Consider the following 20367-nt stretch of genomic DNA (forward strand, 5'->3'; position numbering starts at 1 on the left):
AATGATTATTTGTAATAGCATAAAGTTATATAATTTTGTACCGCTTTAGGAGTCAAAATTATTTTTGGAAGTATTACAACTCCCTTATCCATGTCTCTAAACTTTTTATCTTTCATAACTTAGTATCACATAAGAATGAAGAATATATTTGAGATTCAAAATACTGTAATACAAAAACTTGATAGTTAATCTTTAGAAGTTGGAAGTTATTTCTTGCAAAGGAGGTACCTCGAAGGAAAAATGAAAACTTTCAAGCAATAAGATTCTCTTGAAATGAACTGATTACTTATAACAAGAAGTTGGAAGGTGTGAAAGTCACATGGTTTCTAATTGCAGTACTTTGTAAAACAAAGTAAGTGGTGAATATTCAGAACTCTTGAAGCTGGAGCTCAAAGAATTACTAGGGTGAGTTCTGTGCAGTCTGTCAAGTGGTCTAAAAGCTTTGCTCTCTCATAAATTCTTTTTCATTCCCTTGTTAACAGTCAGTGACAGGTTTTATACAAATCTGCTGCAAAACAAAGAGGTGACCTGACAAATCAGTTAAGTTTTACAATACTATGTAAGACATAACTAAAAGCATTAGATGTATGAAAGAGTTGGGGTAAATGCTGGCCTGGTAAGGAAAGTCTCCAGAACAAGTACTGGAAGTTTATGTGCTCAAGTACATAGCACAATGTGAATGGTGGGTTTTTTTTTTTCTGTTGTTGTTTGCTTAGTGCTCTGGACAATACAGTAAAATGCAACAGCTGAGAGGTTCTTGTGGCTGCCAAGAGTTAACAGGACTGTATTTAGAAAAAAGTCTCTCCCTAATGAGGAAATAACAGTGCCTCATACCAAAAAAGAGCATTGTTGTAACTACTACAACTGGTGGCAAACAAAGAATCAGTTATTTGCCTGAAGCATTATGGTACATCAGCAAGAACCAAGAGTGGGTGTCTTTGTGGAGCTGATAGTCAAAGCCTCAATTAGTAAGGACTTTGTTCACATAGGTAATAATTGCTAGTAATATTAACTGGTACTGTAATGTATGTTGAAAATTACTTTATATGTTAACTAATCCTTAGAGCTATTTTGTAAAGCTGGCAGGTAACAGTCAGGAGCACTTGGCGAGGTTCTGCTGCTCTTGTCTGTTTCACGCATTTATCGGGAAGATCAGACTGAGCTCCTAACTCAGGATAACTGCAAAATCAGAAGCAACTTGTGACGTACTTTGCTTCAACAAATTGTCTGAAATTATGCACAACCCCAGTAGCAATGAATCCTGTTTTTCTTGTTAGGTGCTCTATCACCCAGCATTTAGACTGTGGTACAATTGTTAAAATACAATTGAAAATACTACAAAAAATTCTTAAAGCTACAGGGAAGAGTTAACCTCTTCTCAGCTACAAGGATACCATTTTTCTTTCCTCTCCCGCTTTCTTTTCCTACTGGTTTCTTCAAGTTAATGTACATCATCTGTTTTCAGGATATGCAGCCCATGGACATAAGTAGCTGGGTATGGAGGGACTTTTAACTCCAAATAAACTGTAATTGTATGAAGTGTGTTATAGAACTTTGAACTTTTCCTAGTAGAAATTGTTACAACTGTTGTGCTGGTGCATTTGTTGTTTGTACTGGTGCATTTGTTCTTTGCACTTTTCACTCAGTTCTGGTTTTGTTGGATATGCTTATTATAATACAGTAGTTGCATGACATGCTTATGTTTAACTTAGGGAAAATGGTGACTTCAGGAATCTTTCTTACACTGGTTCTCAAACCTTGTGTGATTTTATCACGCTTTGCACGTGTTTATTTTTCTTTCTACTCCCCCGTTTTCTTTTCAAGCCTGGAAGTTTTGAGGCACTTTAACAGAAGATATAGTTACTTTCTAACCACTTAAAATGTTAATGTTGGTACTGTTTCTATTAATGTTGGGTCCCAGATGTTTGCATTGTTTAGAAATACATTGTTACTTCCAGCCACCAGACCTGTTGTATTAGTGAAATCCTGGTCAGTCCCAGTAGAAGCTGAATTTTCTGATTATGGTGTGAATTATCTCATTATTCCGGCCTCGCTGCCAGTGTCACTTGCATTGCGATAAACCTTGCAGTTTGGCGCCTGTGGGAAGGCGTGAAATCAAAGTGAAGTTGCAATGGCCAGAGCAGTCCAAGTGCTTTATATGCCATGCAGGGGTGGCAGCAGCTTGCCCTGCCCTGCCCTGCCCCGCAGGCTTCCTGGGAGCCAGGCTGCTTCTGCGTGGGATGCCCGGCGGCGTGCGTTGGTAGAACAACGCGAGCAATTCCTGGCAAAAAGGCGGAATCTCAGCATTTGTGGAGCTGGCCGAGACACAAGTATTTGCCCTTATTTGCCTGGGGGAAGGGCGGGTTTTCCGACCGCTTCCTACGGGCCAAGGGAGCGCCCTGACGGCACGGGCACGGCGCGGCGGTACCCCTGCGGGGCCTCATCGCCTCAGTAGCCAGGAGACTTCCTTGATGTTCCCTAGCCACGCTGCTCCGCACCCACAAAGCCGCTTTATTCCCGGCTACCTTGATGATACCGGCCTGTTTAACAGCAGCGATCGGTCCTGCTCTGGCCGGCGGCGCGGAGGCTTCCCGGGGCAATCCCCCTGCCGCGCAGGCCGGGCTTCGGGCGCTGCCCGGGCGGGAGCAGCGGCGGGGAGCGGGGAGCGGCGCCCGGAGCGCTCCGGGGGCGGGACCGGCCGCCGCCCCGGCCTATCGCAGCCACGGGAAGCGGGCGGGCGCCGCCAATCGGGGGCTCGGCTCGCCCCTCGCCGCCTCGTGATTGGCCGGGGCCGGAAGGGCGGTGCCTCGGGGGCGGGCCGGACGCTCGGGAGCCAACGGGGAGGGAGCGCGGGGGCGGGGCCGCGTGAGTGCTGCGCGCCTGCCCCAGTGAGCGCCGGGGCCGGGCGGGGCGGCGAGTGCCAATGGGGCGGCGGGGGGGGCGGGAGCGCCGCGCCGGGACGTCGAGGTGCCGGAGGGGAGAGGCGGCGTCGGGATAAAGCCGGCGGGGGATGCCGGCGGCGCGCGTCGCTCACCGGCTCCCACTAGGGTCGCTCTGAAGTGTGGGGGGGCACCGCAGCCGCGCTGAGGTAGGCGGCGGCGCCCGAGGCTGCGGCAGCTTCCACGGGCGGGAGAGGTGAGGCGGCGGCGGAGCCGGGATCCTGATCGGAGGGAGGAGGGGGCGCCTTGCCCCGACGGGAAGGGAGCCCGCGGTCGTGTTGTGCGGGCCCCGGCCCTCGCCGCTTTGTTTACGGCGGGGAAGGGAGGGAAGAGAGGGAGGGCAGCGTGTGGCCGGGCGGCCCTGCTCGCCGTCGCCGCGGGGGCACGAGTAGGGCGGAGGCGGAGCAGGGGGTCGGTGGTGCTGCGTGCGCTCGGAGCCGCCCGGCCGCCCCTGACCTGAGCTCCGGACCTCCTGCCCCGGGGAGACGGAGCCTCCCCCGATCCCCTCCGCGGGCCGCGCTCCGTCTCCTCCCGCCCTCTTCCGCCCCTTCCTCCCCGGCCGCGGCCCCACCCGTGAGTGCCCAGCCTTCTTAGCCGGCGGCCCCCGGAGCCCTCGGGGTGGGAGCGGTGCTCGCACGGCCCCGCGGGCCGAGCGTAAAGCGGCGGCTGCCGCCGGGCTCGTCCCGCCCCACGTCCCCCCGTCCGGCCGGCTCCGGCTGCCCCCCGCGGCAGCGGGGCCGCGCAGCCGCCGGGCAGCCACCGCCGCGGGGGTTGGCGGGGCTGGGAGCGGGCCAGGCCGGCCGCGAATGGCGGGACGGAGCGGGGAGGGTGGCACGGAGCCGGGCTTTGTTCCCGGCCCCGCCCCGCCTGGGGGTGCCCGGGGGCTCCGGCGGAGAGACGCGCGTCCCGGCTCCGGGTGGGGAGGGCGGTGCGGGCGGGCAGCGACGCCCCCGGCCGCCCGTGCCGCCCCCCGTGCAGCTGGTCTGCTCCCCCGCCGCCGGGTGAAACTTGGGAGACCTGAGCGGCGAACCAGGATACGTGTGTGTGCGCCCTTCGCTTGGCGTGCAGCGCCTCGCTGATGGAGTCGCTCTGAGGTGCTCTTAGGACCAAGTTTGGCTTTTACAGTTTTTACAGCCTCAGATAAGCGTGCTCGTGTGGCTGTAAGTATTGTAGGGGCTTAATTAGTTTTCCCTTCTCCATTTTCATGTGCATGTTTCCAGTAATTTGGTAATGTGATAATTTTTCTGCTCAGTAGACAGTTCAGTTTGTGTCTTGACAAGAAATCAGTGTCTGGCAATCAGGTAGCTCTAGCTAAAACATCCTAAGGAATCAGACAGAAGACATAAAAAAGCTCTAAAAACCGAACAATTCCCAAATATTTTGGTGGTCACTCATTCTGTAGGAGTTGCAAAAACAATTTGCTAATACAGTCTTAAAGAATAATAGGGCAATCTGAAGATGAGGTAGCAAGAGTGTAACCTGGACTTCCTTCAGAATTACAAATCTGAAATGGACATTAGGAAAGAAATATACTAAAGCAGAAAGCGAGTTCTTTACTCCTTTATGCACTGCATGTCTCTCTGCTGCAGAAGTCATGGAGTATGTAGAGTACTCCGAGAAAGAAGGTGATGTGCTGATTGAGGGTTGAGCAAAGAGTGAAATTAACTGTAGTTTCTTAAGAAGCGTTTCCTCAATGTATTGTTTCCTCAGTAGGCTGTTTCAGTCACTTTGCTTCTGTGTTGTTACTGTCAGGCTGAGGATATGTGCCAAATACTTCAGAAGCTTTGTGGAAGATCGTTGACCAAGTGCTGTGCAACCACACTGATTCTTATCCTGTGACGCTATCTCAGGAAGGAAACAAACCCCTCGGTAAAAATTGTGTTGCAGGTTTAGTAAGTCACATATTTAAAGATGAGAACAACATTTTCAGTGTCAAAAGCTTCCTTTATCTGTGGTTTGTAGAGGTCCTTAGTGGCACTCGATGGTGGTTGTCAGTAGACAACCAACTTCCCGTGGCAAATTGCTGCTGTGAATGGCTCCTTATTTATATTCCGAAATCGATTTGGTTGCAGCCTGTGCTGACTTCTCTGGAAGTGGTTTCCTTGGAGCAGAGTGGTGGTATGTTGCTTTGGGATGTTGTAGAACACTGTTGCTGAGCTTCATTTCAAAAGAAAAGTTGTTTTATTCTTCTGTGGGGTTAGCTAAGGTAAAGTTGGAAAATTCAGCTAATTCTGTTTCTGTTTGGCTGGTCCAAGTGAACCCAAAGCATGGTGATAGCTGGTTTTCGTGTAATAGCATAATACCTTTGAGGAGGAAAGTTGTAGGTTGTAGAGGCTAAGGCAAAAAGCAGAACTGTTCATTTTTCATGTTACCATATTAACACTTTGCAGAATCATCCTGTTAGGCTTTGACAGCTCAGGAGTGGTCCTCATATGTTTGTTTCACTGTGAATGCATGTCTTTGTAATTTGGGGTGATAAAATTAATTGGTATGCTGAAAGTTTTTGCTAATACAATTGAGATCATGCTGTCTGTATTTACTTTTTCTAAGAACTTAAGAAGATTATAATTCCCTCCAGTGACTATGCATCAAGGGAAACAACTTGGAAAACAGTGTGTTCTGCATCAGGCAAGAGTTGCCTATTTTGTATCTAGCTTTGTATTTCAGGGGGTTTTGTCTTCATCATCTTGCCTAGTGAAGACTATTTCATTATTGCTTAAAGGGCCAAAGGACAAGTTTAATTTTTTGTCTGAATTCCTTAAGAGACATGAAGGCAAACTTTTAGCTTTAGTGGGCTTGCATAATACAGAACATGGGTGTATAATGTGCTCCCTCCAGCTTAGAATGCCATGAGCTTTTAGCAGCTTTTGTCTATATTTAAGCCTTAGTTTAACAGAAACTATAGGTGTCATGCAGATAATGTCAGAAGAAGGAGCTATATGCACATGTGGGTTATGTGAGTTACTGTGAGAAAAATGAGGATAATATTTCAGCATTTGTGACCTTGTACCTGTAGTTACTGGCCTGCCTTACTGATAGGAATTGCAATGTAGCTTACCCATTAGTGGGAGGGCAGCTGGCCTAACACACGGCCTGGCTGTGGTTTGCTGCTTTGTACAGCTTCTGCATGCTCTCACCCAAACATCTTCGAACCTTTACAACTTTTGTATTTGTAATAATCCTCCCAGGAATGACAGTGGGCTGGAGAAATGTTGCAATGTTAGAAGGTTTTAGGATTCAGCATTAGTCTTGTCTGGTCTTGCTCTAAATCCTGATGAACTCCAGTGATAGATGTTAGCCAGACTGACTCAGCTAGGGTTGCTTTTGCCTTTTTATATTGACTAAAAGAGCAGTTTTTTCCTAGTATTTAGCTTGCTTATCCTCAGTGTTCGACAGTTAATTGTCTGAGTATCTGTGTACTGCCATATAGCTCTGTCTCTTCTAAGACTTGGGCTGTCCTTCCTTCCCTTCCTTCCCCTCCCCCAAATCTATTATAATCCCTAATTCCCTCTGAAATGAACACCTCCCAGGAAGAATGACAGAATACATTCTCAAATAGTAAGTGGCCAATACTGTCACTGGGAGATATCAAAAAGGAAAAAATTCCCTTGAGCTAGTTGAACAAAAGTGTTTGCTCTGGATATGGCCTCAGTTTTGAGGGATTTTTATGTTTATCCCTAGTTTTTCCTCCTGATTTGTTTGCATGCAAAAATAGAAGAGGAACAAGTGTTAAAACCAAAACCAAACTTCTAAAATTGAGTTTGAGGTTTTCTGAAATGTCTAAATACAAGGTACAAGGACCTAGCGCCCAGAAGCTGTTGCTGTAAGCTTTGTGATTTTATTGTTTTGTTCTTTCCATGAGTATTCTATGGGTATTCTTGCCCTTGTCACCAAAAGCAACATGAACTGTTTTTTGTGGTCGGTGGTGATAGTCAAAGCTGAGCTGCATGGACTTGGCACAGACCTTGGTAGAGGACAACCTCTCTTCCATCATTCCAGTTTCTGCTTTGGCAGCTGGTCCATACAGGTGTAAGAGAACTTTACTTTTCAAGAGGTGGGACTGAGCTAGCTTGAAATAGCTACAGACAAGAGTGTCTAGCAGTAGGCTGGGGCTATTGACATGCCACTTGAATGGTGCAGCTGGTTGCTTTGGAATTAGTGTGGTGACCTATTTACTTCTTATTTCCTATTTCCCAGAAAATGGGAGAAGACTCCTGGCTTGGACCCTTTTCTCCCCTCACTTCTTTGATTTTTTTTTTTCTTTTTTTAGTTGCAGTTACATGAGATAGTCATGATAATAAAACAAGCTTTGTGTGTTTTGTGAGCTAACTATTGGAAGGCTGCTTCAAATTAGGTAACTGATACTTGAAGAGTATTTGCAATTGTCAGGTTGTATGTTAAAGCAGTTTATGTCAGTGGCAGTTGCCAACATTATTTTTCATCTTAGGTATCAAGTCTTTCTTTTTAGTGTTTGTTTTCTCCTATCTTCAATGTGTTTCTAGAGAGTAATAGTATAATTTTGCTAAACCAGATAAACCAGACTGTTTCTTGTTTGGGTGAGGTTTCTTGTTCGCCTTATCATACTAAAATGCCATCATTGCCTTCTTCATATATTAGTTAGTCTTCTCAGCATGCATTGGCCAGTCTTGTGTGAAGTGTTCCAGGGAAGGTTCCAGTGGGACTTTATAAAGGCTTTTTAGTACTCTGGTGGGTATATCTTACTGGTAAACCTTAGGGATCCTGTTTTCCTTCCATAGCTCTTTCAGGGTTTCTCTTTGTCTTCATAAACAGCAACTTATAACAAAAATATTACTGCTCGAGTATGTTACGTTAAAGGGGTAGAGAAGCTATGGGTTAAATGCAGCACTAGTAAGTATCACTTTTGCCAACAGTCCTTGGGCCTACTATAGTTTGGGTCACAGTGGGAATGATGTTAGTCATACCTGTGCAGAGAGTATTCAAAGGAGCTCAAAGATACCCCAGCAGTGTGCAAGTAAGCAAGGGAGAAGAGCAGAAAGAAAAACTGTGTGAGGTTATGGGTAAGACTTGCCTTGCAGTATGCAACCCCATTTGCTTAGTCTTTCAGAGAAGACTTCCTGCTGTTGAACTTTCACTACTTGTTTTTAGTAGTAGTCTCAAGGACATAATTGTGTAGGTTTTGCCAGCCCTATGCAGTTAAGTTTGTTTGTTTGGAGTAACTGAATGTAATGTTGGATATGTTTATAAAATAAGAGCTGGAGAGAGTGTAAAATCTACCAGTAGAGATAATTTTGTTGTACTAGATCCAGAAGATAAGGCTCTAGTAATTCAATGTGGGAGATGGTTAAAAGAGAATAAAAGAAACATAATTAATTTTTTTAATTATGAAGGAAGATCTATATAATGAGGCTTGAGAATATTATGGTAATACGAGGCATCAGTAATTTGCATTTGAAGTTGATATTGCAAAGTGACTTTATTTCTCCACTGGTGTTGTCCAGTTTTGCAAAATCAAGAAGCATCTTCTTTTGTAAATACCATGTCCTGAAGAGGACTTGGAACTAACAGTAGACCTGGACAAAGGCTGATTCTCTTCAGAGGCATTAGCATGGAAGATACTTGAAGTATTCCTAGTAATTTTTATCTGTCTTGCATGAGAATAGTCCTGAGCAACACCACTTCTACTCTTGTGCTAAATCAGAAAGAACTGCTGGGGTTGTGCCTGTGGCAGCTGGACGTTTTGACATTGACAGAATTTTTATGATGTTTAATGGAACTAATCTAATGCCAGTAATGCTGATTATGTTAAAAAAAAATATTGCCATAAGCAAAAATACTAAGATTTCTACCTCTGTAGACATCATCCAAAACCAATGTCATCCAAAAAGCTGAAGAATTACTTCCCTGTGCATTGTGACTGCTGACTAGCCTGTTTATTCCCTGGGATAGGGTGATGAGTAGTCGGTCTCGTGATGGATGTTGGAGTGACTCGGGGAGCTGCCGGATACCCCACATCAACTCATAAAGAGAAGGGAGTTGCAAATGAGTGCTCTTATTCTTGGGAGGAGTAGCAGTATGTGTAGGTCTCCCTGACACCTTCACTTGGCAAACCTGTTCCATTTCTTGACACAGAAATCATGGAGGTCCTGCCCCATTCCCACCATTTCTTCAGTTTAGACCTTACCTCTGCCTTCCTGTTTGAAACTACTTTGGTGGTATATGTTGCATATAAAATTGGGGATCTGAGATGTTTCTTCAGATGGAGTTTATACATGTGTTTGTGTGTGTATTTATCTGTATTTACATGAGCCTACCTGCAGAATTGATAGGTGAATAGCTATAGAATAGCTGGGGAGGGTGAGAGTGGTGGATAGCAAATGTGGGAACAGAAAGCTAGGTAAACAGAACCACAGAATAAATAGAACAAAGCTTTTGGTGCAGGAAACAGTTTTGACCTACACATTTCTTCAACACTTTTGTATAATTTTGGGCCTTTACTGTATTAGGGGGAAAAATGAATCTTCTTTAAAAGCATTTAAAAACACTTCCTGTAGGCCATGATCAGGCTATGATATTATAGTCTGTAATTCAAAATCTGTAGACAAACCATCAGTTAGGCACAGATTATACTTGTATTTTTTGTGGTGCTGAGGTAAATTGTATGCAAGTTATTTGATCCAGTTTGAAGCCCAACCTTGTATCTCCTGGGAGGACATCTAAAGAAGGTACTGGATGGTGTATTCCGTATTATGCCATAGTGCAAGATGTTGTTCTCTTGTCTTGGCTTTTAAAATTAAGAATAAATAGTTCTGTTTTCAAGTATTTCCTAGTCTTCATAATTTGAAAGTAGCTTTTATTGCATGTTCCCTTCAAACCAAATGCAGTGTATAAAAGTCTTACATATACCTATATAGTTTAAAGGCAAAAAATCTTTGGGACTCTAGTTGAGTGATACAGATGTTCATAGTGTAAGAATTGGCATATGTTAGGGACACAAGACATTCTGAATTTAGCAGATGGCTGCTTGAAAACTACTACTAACTGTATGCCATTGTTATGGGAAGACTAGAATGCATAGAAGAGAGAATTACTAGGGCTTTCATAATGTTTTGTGCCTAGAAACAAGGAGAACAATTCAGCTACTTTAATGTTTATCTTACTGTTATGCTGGAGAATGCAGACTGGCCTCATTTGAGCTTCTTTTAAAGTGAAACAGCAAGTTCATATCTCACCCTGTAAATACAGACTCTATGAACTCTTCAGGTTAAATGCTGTTTAAGAAAAAACAATGGGGTGAGATGGTCTGTAAGTACGACTAAGTCCCCGTTCTGATCATTGTAGTTCAAAAGCAATTAGCACTACTGCAAATACTGTGTTTTATGCAGTATTTGTATTCTATTTCCAGAGGCCGGGGATAATTGCACTAGATTGGGATATATCAATTTAAATGTTTTTCTGCAACTGCTTGAGTAGCTAAGAAATCTGCTAGCTGATGTTATACTTGTATTATACATTGATGTTCTACTTCATCGTTGTCTGATCAGCATATTTGAAGAACTACTAGTGTTTTATAAATAGGACCTGAGTTTAACCTCTGTTGAAGATGCTTTGAGGGAAGGAAGTGGGGAAAGCAGCTTCCTGCTTCGTTCAAGGGAGTGAAGTGGTGTGGCTGTTTTTTGTGTGGGTGGAGCAGTGGGGAGGTGCTGTTTATTTATTTAATTCATCTAGACCTTGATACTGAATGTTGGTTCCTCCTAATGTTATATCATAACTAAGAAAAAATTTACTGCCACATTTTTCTTTGTATAGATGCAGTAACAGAACTGGTCAGTGTTTTGTAGTTTTTGGCACTTTTTAGAAAAGAGAATGTATTTTGACCTTTAACAGTTTGTTAAGGGAGGAAATGTTGTACATAAAATGGTGATTTTTAAAAAAAAATAATTTATTAATTTGAAGTGCTTGGACCCTGCTAGATGCTGATCTCCAAAAGATAATTGAATAAAAAAGGGATTGTTGGGTTTGGTCTGAGATACTTTAAAAAATAGGAAATTACCAAAAGCGGTTTGAAGGTGTGCTATAACGTCCCGTTCTTTGGATCTAATTATTTAGTTTCATGCTTATAGGCTGATTTTTAGTTGAGCAGTGCTTGCAATATGTTTTGTAAGAAGGGAAAAAAGAAGTTTAGTTTCTAAAGCCATTTAACATTTTTTGCATTTTCTCAGTTGTTGCCATAGTGGTGGTGGTGCAAAGGTCAGAGTTTGAAGCTTCTTGCCTACCCTGCACACTCATGGAAGTTCTCAGTTTCCTGTGGCTGAAATTTTCTTATTATAGATGATGGTGAACTATGGTGTTCAGATAAATGCAAACACTCCAGAGGCACTGTTATGTTTTACTATTGCAGGCAGCAGCACATCTGTGGAAAAGAGGATAGTTGTTGCCCTTGGTGAGGGTCTGCTGTTTTCCCTTCCTAGCACATATGAAAATAAGAAGGCACAGGTGATGATGAATTCTAGGGGACGTAAGATTAGGCAAACTGGGGATCTTATTAATTTCTTCTCTTGGAAATACTTATGTTCCAGCACAACACATACTTAGTTTTAGCTGTTTTTCTGGTTGAAGCAACATTACTTTAAGGTAATCTGAACAACTGGATTGCTTACAACCTCTGATGCTAAAAGGAAAGAGCTGCAATTTCTTGGTCCTCTGCAGATCACTTGCAGATTGAACACTCTTATTTTGCAGTTTCTTGAAAAGCAGCACAGAAATACCTTCTCTCAGCTAGCTAGTCCAAATCTATAGTTGGTGTAATAGAAGATAGCTAAGATCACTCTTTGGGGGGCCCAAAATATTTGGTTCTGTATTAAAGCTGAGGAAGCACTCCTCTAAATCAACAATCAGAAAATAACAGGAGTAAAGGAGCAATCGGGGGCATTAGCACCATGGTAAGGTGTAACTGCATCACTGGTTTCTGAAGGCAGTCAATTTCTTGTCTTGTGGCACTAGTAAAGGCAATTTTTCTAAAGAGAATAATCTGAGAAACTGAAAAGGTCTTAGGCCTAGATGGAAATATCCATTCTGCTGCGGTGAAAACACAATCTGAGTTTTGGCATATTCTTTATACTTTGAAATGGGATTCCAGAAGATAAAAAGTTACAGCAAAGATTCAAAGAACAGGTGGGGTTTGTGGCCCTGGCCCAATGGATGTGATTTGGGATTCACTCACTTAGTGCCTTTTCATGCTAACTAAGGAAAAGAGAATTAAAATAACGCATTTTTAAATTTAAGTTATCATGGTCAAATTATTACACATTTAGTGCCAAGCCCTCATCTGAAGTTTATCTTGCAAATCCTTCTTCACCACAAATGGGAGTATTTTCAATTGAACTTTGTCAGTTTGTAAATGAAGAGTTATTTGTAATTCTTGGGAGAAGAAAGTGTTGAACCAGTAAAACACATGTAGTTCTCAGGTGCAGGTGGTTGGCTATATTCCCAAGTTTTGTTATGACAGAGATATGCATTCTTTTCTTATTTTCCCATGAATCCTCTTAGGTGATCTTGATATGCCTTGTGAGTGTTATCTCATTTCCATATCAGTTATGTAAAAGCCAAACCTACATTAATTTCATGCCAATGATCTGTGCATCTTCCAGTTGCAATACTTGTATTTAATGAAGTTCTCCCTGCCCAATTCTCCCAAAGGCTTCGTTTGTGGTTTAGTGACCCCATGTCTCTCCTGTTCATGTCAGCCTCACTGGTTGTGTGGATTATGAAGGGGAAAAAAAGGCTGTTTTTCAGTAAGGAAATGGTCAGTGAAATTGGATGAACGTTGCATGACTACTGTGTTCTTGACAGCATTTAGTAACACTAAACATCATGTACCATTTTTAGTTTCGGGTGTTGATTATTGTTATATATTATTAATACATCTAAAACTTTAACAGGAAGCACACGAACCAAGTTGTTACTAAAAATCTTCTGTTGATACACAGTGTGCAAAGCTTCAGTAAGGAAATGACATAGAATTGGGCATAAGGAGCCTGGGAAATTTCATTCTCCCTTTTTATTCTTATGACATCTGATTTTATGAGGTAGTTATCTTAGAAGTGGCTTCCATAATATTCAGGTGCTCTCAAGCTCTTCTTTTGGCTATTTCTGATGTCAGTCACTTATTTGGGAGGACAGCAAGCCATAAGCTCAGTATAGTCTAGTTGTGCAGGCTATTGCTGAGGAAGGGGTTGGGAGAACAGTGGGACTGATCAGCCACTGGAAGTCTTTCAGCCTTCTGGGTATCATTTCTCAGTGCTGTAGTGGAAAAAATACATATTTGGTCTGTAGAAGGGGAGTCTTGTATATAGTCAATGTGTCATATAATAAGTCTAGTTTATAGTTACAATATTGTTTTCTTCCTTCTACCCCCTGCACGAGGGGTGGTGTGTTATCTTAGGAGTGCTTGTGACAGCAGGTTACCTAGCCCTAGAAAATGCTGAAGTTACAGGTCAGCCACAGGTTTGGGTGACCCTAGTTCCATTCTGTAAATGTTTGCCCCTAAACTTAAAATTTCTTGTTGTAATTTTTAAAATGATGTCTTAAAAAATGATATAATTAATCTCTGCCTTTATTCTACCTGTGTAAAAGCAAACAGTGTATTGAAGCCTATTAGGGTTTGTAGCATGGAAACATCACTTTTAGCAGTTGGCTAAAACTATTAGTATTTCTTTCTTTCTTTTGAAGTATCATCTTATTAAGTCTTTTGGGCCAGTAATTATTAAGAAGGCCCTAATTTAGTGTGTTTTATGTATCGTCTTAAATGAAGGTGCTGATACTTTGATTTCCTGCAACATTAGTTTTAATCCCCATCCCTGAAGTTTTTGGAAGTTATCTGCTGTACCACCTCTCCTACACTTAGCAATGGCAAAAAGTGTGCTGAATTGGAGCATCTTAATTTCTGCCCAAAAGGTAAAGTTGAGTTCAGTCTTACATAGTAGCCAATATTATAGCAGCTACTCTATGAATATAGTACATCAGCTTGAAAATAATGCTCTTCAAACACCCACCCCCCAAAGAAAAGTTTATGTAATAAAAAGTTAATGTGCTGTTACTTGATCAGATTTGAGGTTGGCTGGATGTTTTGCTGTGCTTTCCAATTAAGGTTGGTAGAGGAGTTCTGAATTCTTTTAAACATGAAAACTTATGGGTAGCATCAGTTTTTGAACTATTTTTTGTACCTTTCAACTTTATTATGCTTCTTTTTTTCATGTTCTGCTTCTTAACTTTTAATAAATCTTCCCTACAGGTGAACCCCAAACACTGAAATTCCACCTGTGTGATACCTTTGACTTTACACCTGATAAAATATAGTTATATTTTAACTTGTCAGCTGCGGTTAGGAAATGAAGCCAAATGAACCAACAATATGCTGTAGCTACTGTAAGCTTCAGTGCATCGGTTGGAGACTTTTGACCTTATTGCTGCCTTTACTGATACTTTATTTTTCCTGTAGTCAGAGTTAATCTGGTCAGATTGATTCTGTAGAACACCTCAGGTTGTATTCCAATACAACTGTAGTTGTACTTGAAACTCTGGGCAGCAACTCCAATACAAAATGCATTATTGCTCAGTGTGTACCACCAAAATACTTGAGTACATTGCATACGTTTTTGTGTGCTTCCTACCTTCTGGGCTCTTTCCAAACAGTCGGCCAGCTGAACTGCCAGTATCTTCCTAAAGCTTGGACAATCAAGTCAGTTTTCAGCTTAACTTTATTTCCTTCCTGAAGCAGCTGGGCTATTGGATGGTGTGGTGAGAGGGGGAGATTTGAGTCTGGCATGATAAAGGAGGAAGACGTGTTTGTATGTGTTTGCTCTGAAGGCAGCAAGCGGGGAAGCCTCTAAACACAACAGATCATGTGTCTGTGAATGTGTATTTTGCTTGAGATAGCGAGCTAAAATGTCAGCATATGCCAGGGTGGATTTCTATCTGGGTGTTCTTGCAATTCTATTGAGGGTAATAAGGCATGGGTTTGATTTTGTGAAAGTGCTGTTCACAGTGAGTGTATTTGGGGAGGAATTAAAGGACACCTGACCCACTCTCTTTCCAGCTGGGGTGAATGTAAGGTTTGGCATGAATAGATTTAAATTATTGCTTACTTTTAATATAAAAAAGGAGAAAAAAAGAAGAGAAAAAAGTGAATAGTACAGTTTATTTATGTAGGTAGGATGAAAGGCCATATGTTTCTGCTGCGCAGAAAACAATGCTAACTTACCCTAATTGTCTGAAGAGGTAAAAGTCATGCTGATTTGATGCACTGCACTGTCAAATGCACAAATGTTGGAAAACAATTGACATTTTTATTAAAGAGTTGCGGAATTTAACAGGTAAAAATCACAATCAGAATTTTATCTGTCTTTAAATGCTTCCATTTGTAACTAGTCAAGTCTTTAAAAAACTTGACTTGCTTTTCCAAGGAATTATGTAATACGTTCCAAATTTATATATAAACATCAGCTTGCCTCCTATTTGCAAAAGTTTATCTAATTTTCTTGCTCGTCTCACAGTCCCACTTTTAAGCTTTCTTTTACATCTTAAAATCTCCAGGATGTGGCTTTTTACTTTTAGATTGCACTTATGTGGGTCTCTCTTTTGTATTTTTGGAAACACTAATTAAGAAGTGGAACAAATTGTACATAAAAAAATTGGTGATGATTGAATAGTTCACACATCCTTAAAGGAAACTACTATGTCTTGTGCTGCATCAGACCACTGAAAATCATGTTGGATGTAGAGGGTTTTTTACGTACCTGGAATTTTTCAGGCTATGAATTTTAAAAAGGAGAAAAAAAAAATCCCCTATAAACTAGATGTTCCGGAGTGGTGGATTGCTACTGCATGATGAGACTTGAGTTGTTAAAAGCAGTTGAAAGTGCTTGATCTGCCTTCAGGGTGAAATTAAAAATACTGAAGTGCTTTTGCTGTAGTTTGGCGCTATAGAAGAGCAAAAACAAACTGCTGCTTAGGCAAGTAGTGGCAAGTATGTCAGTTGCGTACAAACTTGTGTTGTGAATCTCCAGAAGTTCTCAAGGCTTTGTTAGGGAGACCCAGCTGAAGTGTTATTTGTTTCTTTTTCTGACCACATCCTCCTACTAACTGAGCAGAGGAAAAGAAAAAACCAAGCAAAAAATCAGCAAACAAAATAAATGGAAGGACTAGTACAAAAAAATTGATTCAGAATTACTTGCATTTTAGAGTGGTTATATATGATTAATAAAAATATATTTGTAATGAAAGTGCAATTAAAACCCTACATAGGGAATGGATGCATGCAGAATATGCTGAGCGTGGGAAACCAGATGTTATTTTGGTGTCAGTTTTAATTTTTCTTTCATCGGGGAAAAAATCATTAAGAATAATTAGCTTCTGAGCAGAACAGCAATATTGAAGACATATAGAAAACAGATTTTTATAGTTTTTAACTTTTCAGTGATAAATTCAGAATGCTGAAGCATTTGGAAATTGCTGACATCTCTATTAAGTGTCTAAGGTTTGATTGGTTTTTTTAAATTTATTTTTCAGTGTTCTCTACTTCATTTGTCTGTACTGTTTGGAGAGCTTTCTCCAGTTTTTGGCTACATACCAGCCGACTCGAAGCTGTTTACATCTTTGTCTACTCTTCCATCTCGAAGCACAACGTTGAACTCGGGGGAAAATGTCTTGATGGATCCATCCTAAGTGTGATACGCCAACAGCTCTCATCAGTGGTTAACAATGGCTTCTAAGTGGTAAGGTCTTTCTCACAGTACTGTCATAAAGATTTTCATGTATCTTTTTCTGGTTTTGCTTAGGTCTTTGTTGTCCATATTGTACTCTTAACACACTTTGAGCTGCTACTTCAGATATCAATTATCGGATTAGAAGACTGTCTGTACTGTGTTAAATCCAATAAGAACATTTGATTTAATACAGTGTAATAACTGTTCATGGCCAAAAGTGAATGTCTAAGGAAGAGGTCAAGAATAGGGCAAATAACCTCCCAGCCATCTGCAGCTTGGGCACTTCAGTATGGTTTCTGTGCATTTAGTAACTCTAGAATTGTACATTTAGTATTTACTTAGTGTAATTTCTGTGTGTTCAAGAGTTGTCTCAGGTTTTCTTTGGCGAGCGCAGTGCTCCGTGCGAATCGAGTCGGTGGAGCGGAGCAGAGCAGCGCTGAGCTCTCCCTCCTTCGGGCGTGCGGGCGGCGGCTGCGCTCTGCCCCCTTGTGGGCGCCGCCGGGTACTGCAGTGCAGTGCCAGAGTCTTGGAAAGGTTTGGCTTAGGAGACCTCTAGTTCATTAGTCAGTGCTCTGATTGCTAAGGCAGTGCTCATGCAGATGCTCTCTTCTTTGCTGCTCTTCATGTAAGGATTTTACCTGTAGGAAATAGATACGTATGGATGTCAAGTACAGGGCAGCTATTTCCACTAAAGCACTTTGGAGCTGAAATGAGTATGGCTAGATCCAACCAACATTTAAAGTGCTCTTCAAAAGTAATACAATACACTGCTTTTCCACAGTCAAGAAGTAAAATTGCTAGACCATGCTTTCTTTTGGCCTTTGAGAACAGAGAATACATTGGTATGACAGGACCAATATTGAAGTGCAGTTGTTTATATGCTTTTTGCTATGTGGACTTTAGTATCAAGACATTTTTATTAGTTATATATTCTACATTACTTTTTAGAATGTAGTAGAATATTTTATGTTCTGTTATTAATTAATTGTTGCTAATAATTAGAATATTACATGTTCTGTAGTATTTTCTCACAGTTCTCACTGTCCTTTATTTTGTATTGTTCTATATAGTCTATGCAGGAGAAGTGTACAATAAAATAGAATTTGAATGCATGACAAGATCTGCCATTGGAACACCTCCATTGTATCATATATCCATGTTTGCTTCTGTTACTGTTTTTCATTTCTAGTTATATAACATGAGGACTTGTTTAACTGTCCTTGGGTAGAATTTTATACCGTAATTATTTTCGTTTTGATGTATTCTTTCTCTCAAAAGACAATAAATTTGTTGTTGCAGAAGTTTTACCTTGAACACCAGATCTTGCTATTGCTCAAGGAAGGCAAATACACCTTTGAGCATTAGAGTAGAAACGCCAATCTTTTAAATGTAACAGAAAAATGGAGGTAGAGGGTTTGAGAACAGTAGTATAATTTTTTACTGTAGGTTGTTTTCCTGTGGATGCTTTGGACATTTTATCATGCTTTGGACAACTTTTATTTTTACCCAATTTTAAAAGTTTTTAGTGCTTCTGTATTTCTATATGTTTATATAGAAAATGTGCTCTCATTACAAACATCAAATGTTCAAGTTTGAATTGTGTAGTTTTTCCTTATTGGGAACAAGGCTGTCCAGTGCTGATCTAGGTTTTGGAATACTTCTCAGTAATTATTGGGGTTTTTATATTTACTGCTAGATGTTTAAAAAGTAATCAGGTAGTTGGTTTAAAACAAATATTCTCAGCACTGGGTCACAGCTTTTGTATCTGTTGCCATCTCTGTTACAAACCTAATGTGTTTTGTATTGGCAATAAACATGTTTGGTTTGGGTTTTTTTGTTTTTCACTTTAGTGAGAAGTCATCATTCAGGGTGTATTTTCCTGTTAGGGAATGCAGAGAGAGGTTTTTATCTCAAGTGCTTTCCTTTAAAAGGAAAAATAATTCATAGGTGGAAAAATGCGCCAGCTGCCATTCTTCTTCGGTGTTACTAATTTGCTCCATGGAATCAGTTCCCTGATCAGCCTTGTTGCTCAGGGATTTATCCAGTCAGGTCTTGAAAAGCTCACATGACTTCTCTGAAAAATTGTCTGGAACACCAGTTATGCTGAAAAGCCTACTTCTGTAAATGCAATTCCTGAACAATATTCAAAATAATTAATGTGCCTGTTAATACTTGACAAGCATTTCTGCAAGTGTAGCACATAAGTTTAGTTAATTTCTTTTCAAGTATAATTAAGAGAATAAAGCATCATGAAGAATAAAATGTGGTGGTTTTTTTTAAAAAATTCTTATTGTTTCTTTTCTTTTTTCTTCCCCTTGAATAACCATTTAGGATTAAAGCAGTACTTGGTACACACTATCCTGCACAGCAGTTTCATTAGTTGTGTCTGAATAAATTGTAAAGTGGATATTGGAAAAATAAACAGAAAATTTAAGTTCTTTTCTTATCACAAAATTTCTATTAAGATACAGCTCAGTGAGCTTCACTGACTTTTAATAGGGCTTTTTGTGGGCTTTCCCCCCTGCCTCCTGCTTCATTGGAGCATTAGTTCTCACTCTGATGCCTCACTAGAGAGGTATGTTTCTGCTGAAGAGCTTTGTATACCATACCTAATTGTAGTGACAAGTGACTTGCAGAATGCCTCACCCTCAGTGCCTCATGTTGTTCAAATAATGTGGAACATCTGACCACATCTACCAAAACCACACAGAAGATGAAAATTCTAATAGGGACACAGAAGAGCTGCTTAATCTGTGAAGTGGGAAAGTATCTGTCAGACTAGAGGGGAAAAAAACTGTTGAACCTGTCTGGTAGGATTTACCTTCCCTAGGATTCTGGGGACTTTGTGCTAGGTCAGGGGGTTTGTTTTTGTTTGTTTGTTTGACTTTTCTTTTTAGGCAGCATTCAATATTTGTAAAGCTTTTTCTTTTTGAACTTATTTTCTGTCATGAAGAACAACTATGTATCTTGATAATGACTGATGAATTTTAGTTTGATTGATCTTTCCTTTGACCACATTTTTTAAAATGTAATCTGCTTGTATATTGAGCATAATATGCAAGGCACTACCAGTGGTGTTTTTTAATACCTAAAATGAAGTACATTGGACTTTTAAGGGGGCTAGACCTGTGGTGAATTTCTTTTAGGAGTTTTGTTATACATGAGCAGGAAGATGATGAAGAGCTCTGTATGCTAACTAATTTTGCTCTTGGTTAATATTGCACTATTACAGCCCCTTTACTTATATTTTCATATATATATATCTGCACACTGTATCCATATCTGTATTCATATATATCTTCAAATCTTATTTTCAATACTTTTTTTTTGTCAGACAGTTGTTACGTATTGGTTGTGGAGATGCTGCTGCTCTCCATTTGCAGCCAGCAACTCTTTGCTTGAAGGCAATTCACTTGGAGAGGTGCTTAATTTAAAAGTAACAGTGACTTCTGCATTAGGGTGGAGGGTAACTGCAGAAGTTACAGTAAAGACTCTATTACAGTTTGAATCTGTAATAGATACATAATGGAATGGAAACTAGCAATCTTTAGGGAACTAGAATATGCTTATTCCTCATCTAGTAGCTAATGAAAACATTATGTCCTTAAACAAAACAAGTACATCAAAGATAAACAATGATAGGCATTTTTTTCAGCTGTTTGGGAAAAGCACAAGTGATGCAG

The 20367-nt window shown here is 41.0% G+C and overlaps 1 protein-coding gene across 3 annotated transcripts in view; it reads left to right on the forward strand.

Annotated features, from left to right (window-relative positions):
• FRYL (FRY like transcription coactivator) overlaps nt 1-20367 on the forward strand; it is a 168718-nt gene that overhangs the window by 2384 nt on the left and 145967 nt on the right. Inside the window, exons 1-2 of one of the 3 annotated variants that reach the window (XM_085059001.1) lie at nt 2950-3135; nt 16488-16693. The gene's annotated coding sequence lies outside the window, so the exon portion shown is untranslated. Of the gene's footprint in view, nt 1-2949; nt 3136-16487; nt 16694-20367 lie in introns of those variants that run through there. The other 2 variants (XM_085059003.1, XM_085059004.1) reach the window with 2 other exon arrangements.

This window comes from Lichenostomus cassidix, chromosome 4 (assembly GCF_008360975.1).
Source record: "Lichenostomus cassidix isolate B80296 chromosome 4, HeHo_3.0, whole genome shotgun sequence".
NCBI lineage: Eukaryota > Metazoa > Chordata > Aves > Passeriformes > Meliphagidae > Lichenostomus > Lichenostomus cassidix.